Source organism: Triticum urartu, chromosome 3A (genome assembly GCF_056163025.1).
Source record: "Triticum urartu cultivar PI428250 chromosome 3A, HENAU_Tu73, whole genome shotgun sequence".
NCBI lineage: Eukaryota > Viridiplantae > Streptophyta > Magnoliopsida > Poales > Poaceae > Triticum > Triticum urartu.
In genome coordinates, this window is record NC_141875.1 from 661,210,401 (window position 1) to 661,214,596 (window position 4,196).

Genomic DNA, 4,196 nt, shown 5'->3' on the forward strand with positions numbered 1-4,196 from the left:
ATGCAGTTCTTGGGTCTAATCCATCACAGATTTGGAGGGCAATAATAGATGGCAGGGATGTCATGGCCCAAGGAATTATATGCAGAATTGGAGACGGCGAGTCTACTTATATTTGGCGCCACAGCTGGATACCCATGTCAAGTTTCAAACGTCCCATCACTTCCCTTGTACAAGACCCACCGTAGCGGGTTTCTGAGCTCATCGAGACTACTACAGCATCATGGAGGGAAGATCTGGTGCGTTCGGTATTCACACCTTTTGGCGCAGAAGAAATTCTGAAGATTCCTATTTGCACTAGACGGGTAGGAGACTTCTGGGCCTGGAGTGAGGAGCAGCGTGGACACTTTTCAGTTGGTTCGGCCTATAGGATGTTGGTGAGCACTAAAATCAACAGGGAAAACTGGCTAGATAGAGTGGAAGGGCCATCCAATATCAACACTGAAAGCAATGAGTGGACCTCCATCTGGAAGTTGAAAGTTCCGTCCAAGATCAATGTTTTCTTGTGGCGTCTTGCAAGGCACTCGATCCTTGCTGGTGAGGTTCTTCACCGCCGCAATATGTCGACGACGGCATCCTGCCCATTATGCGGAGCGCATGACACCTGGAAACATGCATTACTAGACTGCCCGATGTCTCGTAGCACGTGGGCTCTGTCTTCAGATGAGGTGATTGATCAGTTAAGCGGAGTTCAACATGAGGGGGCGAAGCGCTGGATTTTTGCAATGAAAGATAAACCGAAACCGGATGAGTTTGTGGGGCTGGCTGTAACTTTGTGGGCAATATGGGAAGCTCGAAGGAAAGCAATCCATGAGGGTATTTTTTAGAGTCCACACACAATCCATAGTTTTATTAGCTCTTACTTACGTGAGATCGCAATGATAAATCAACCAATGTTGAACCCGGGCAGAGCAGCAGTGGCGAGGTCACAGCGTTGGCTACCTCCTCAAGAGGGTCATTTCAAGATAAATGTGGATGCAGCTGTAGGTCGTCGAGGCGAGCATGGATCAGTGGGCACTATATGCAGGGATCAAGCTGGACGTTTTGTGGGAGCATCAGCCTTTGGTTTCACAAATATAGGTGACCCACCCACCCTGTAGGCACTCGCGATCAGAGAGGCGCTTGACCTAGCCGATGATCTTAACTTACATCATATTCAAGTAGCCTCGGATTGCAAGGAGGTCGTTGAAGAAATCAAGAAGGGAGGTGCAGCCAGATATGGTGCGATCGTCGAGGAGATAAAACTTCCTTCGGTTTCTTTTATTTCATGTTTGATAGGTCATGAGTTTAGGAGCTCAAATTATGAAGCTCACAATCTTGCGAAGTATGCTTTATCTTTGGGGTCGGGCCGGCATGTCTGGCTTGGGCAACCCGAAGGGATTCCTTTCGTCCCTGTAAACATTGTGACGGTTGAATAAAAACTTCGTGAGATTGCCTAAAAAGATAAAAAAACTCAGCTTCTCGTTCGATAAAAAGAAAACCTGACTCATTCGCTCAGTCAATAGTTTATTAAAAGAAACCCTGTTGCTGGTTGACAGTTTACTATGAAACAAAAAAATCACTAAAATAGAGAAAAAACTGATGGATTCAAAAAAAATCATTTGAAAAGTTCATGAATTTCGAGAAATACGATTTCAAAAAAAAGCTCACCAATTTTGAGAAAAAAGTTCACTGATTTGGTAATTAACGATATTGAAAAGTTCACGGATTTTAAAAAGTTCATTAATTTTAAAAATAGTTCCCCAAATTTGGAAAAAGGTCCACTGATTTTTAAAAATATTCGCGAATTTAAAAAATTTATTCAATTAAAAAAGTACATCATTTTTTTAAAACATATTAGTCAATTTCATAAAATGATCATAGATTTAGGAAAAAGGCCATCCAATATCAGAAAAACTTTCATCGATTTTTTTTAATCATTAATTTTCAAGAAGTTCACAAATTTTACTAAAAGTTTATCAATTTTGAGAAAAATCATCAATTCTAAAAAATGGTTCACAAATTTGAAAAAAAGTTCATCAATTTTGACAAAAAGTTATGGATTCAAAACAAAGTTCACAAATTTAATAAAAAATAGCAAAAGAAAAATAAATAAAAAATAAAAGAAAAAAAGAACAAATAGGGAAAGGGAGAAATTATAACAATAGGTGTTGTGTCCCAATTGGTTTTCGCAGTTTACCCACGAACAAAAGATCGTGGGTTCGAATCACCGGCGCGTGCACGTCTTTTCTTGTTTAGGAGAAAAAAAATAAAAAGCTAGTAGGGCCAGCCTACTCGAAAGGATCGATATGCGCCCGATTATAGGAACTATATGAATGGGTGCTTAAGACATCGTTTAGGAATCGCCCCACGTTAGTGGAGCTCCTATTCCAAGGGCAACTAACCAAAGGTATCCCTTGCCGAGCCCAAGTCATGACCTTCATTCTCCTCAAGTGAGGAGGGCATATTGTTGGACTAACAAAAGCTTGACTAGTTCATTTTCCCCATTCACCATTCTCGTTGCCTGATACGAGTTATTTAGTTCATGTCTCCTTGTTCTTGGGATGAAACGAAGGTTCATTCGCGACACTCATAGACGTAGTTTTATTCCAGACCCTCTTCTTTCCCTAAAAAGCTAATAAGTTAAACAAGAGAAAAGTAGAAGCGGAAGCTGGAGTCGGAGAGTGGAGGTCGCTCGGTAACTCGAGTCGATCAGTCCCATTCACTCTTGCCCGAAACAAGTGGGTTATTCATTCCGCCCCACAATGGGTCATTTTTGATTGGCTGAGAGAGGGCCAAGTGGTGCGCTCCCACCCACCGTCACATGTCGCATGTTAGGCGCTTCCTTGGTTTTTTGTATGCGTTTTGGGTTTTTTTCAGGTTTTTTTGGCCTTTCGGTCTTTGCTAGGGTCCAAGGTTTTAGGGAGAAAAAATGAGGAAATATTTTTGCTCAAAACCACGTTTTTTCCCATTCACGAGAAGCACAAATTTGCTTTTCGTGGAGGCACAGATTTACTTCCGCGAAAGGTACAACCTGCCTCTCGAAATGAAGAAAATTTGTTTTTCTTTTGCTTCCGTGAGAGGCACAGATTAGCTTTCGCGAGAGGCACATCGCCTCTTGGAAAAGGAAAACCATGTTGTTTTTTGCTTATGCGACAGGCACATATTTACTTCTCATGGAGGCACAAATTTACTTCTGCTTTGCTCCTTTGCCTCTCGGAAAGAGAAAAAAGGTGAGAAAAAACCGTGCTTCCGGCTCATTTTTTCTGTTGCTTTAATTTATGAAAAAAAAATCATAGAAACCTACTGTCATGGGATCTAGTTTCAAATATCTTAGCGTGAAAAATTCAATGGTAAAAATTGTTCGAGATTTGGACGCACAGTTTAAGAGATAAAATATTTTGAATAAACAAATCTATGATAAAAGGGAAAACTTCCAAATTGTGACAATTGACGCACATGCGGGAAGGTGACAGTGATCTTTAAAAGGGGTACCTTTTAATTAGTGATTTCGCCTATTCTGCCCCTCGAGCGCCGGAAAGGAGAGCTAGCGCTCACACGCGCCCAAGAAGGCTGCAGCCCAGCAACTGAGTTCGCTCGCCTGCCCTCGTGCGTTTGCTTCCTTTGCTGGATAGTTTTTTGTGCTGTTGGTATGGTAGAAAACCTTTTAGTTTTCTACCACTGCAACAACACACAAAAAAACTTTGAAAATGTGAAATAAAAAAAGATTACGGATTTTATAAAAAATTCCATCCATTGGAAGAAAGTTTGTGAATTTTGAAAAATATAGAGAATTTGAAAAAGTTCATGAAAAAGTGAAAAGGTTCACCAAATTGAAAAGAAGATCATCATTTTGAAGAAAAGTTCACAAGCTTGAAAAGATTTTATCGGTTTCGAAAAAATTTCATCAACTTTAGAGATAGTTCACAAAATTTGAAACCAAATTCATCAATTTTGAAAAAGAGTTCAAAAATTTATTTAAAAGGTTCATCAATTTTGAGAAAAAGTTTGGGGGTTTTGAAAAAAGGTCATGGAGTTTAAAAAAGATCATGAATTTTGATAAACAAAGTTCAAATATTTGAAAAGATTTAATGGTTTGAAAAAATATTCATGCTTTTGAAAAAAAGTTAACAGATTCGGAAAAAAGTTCATGCATTTGAAAAATAATCATGAATTTAAGAAAATCACCTCCCACCGTTAGATTTGTTGCTCCGAGATCT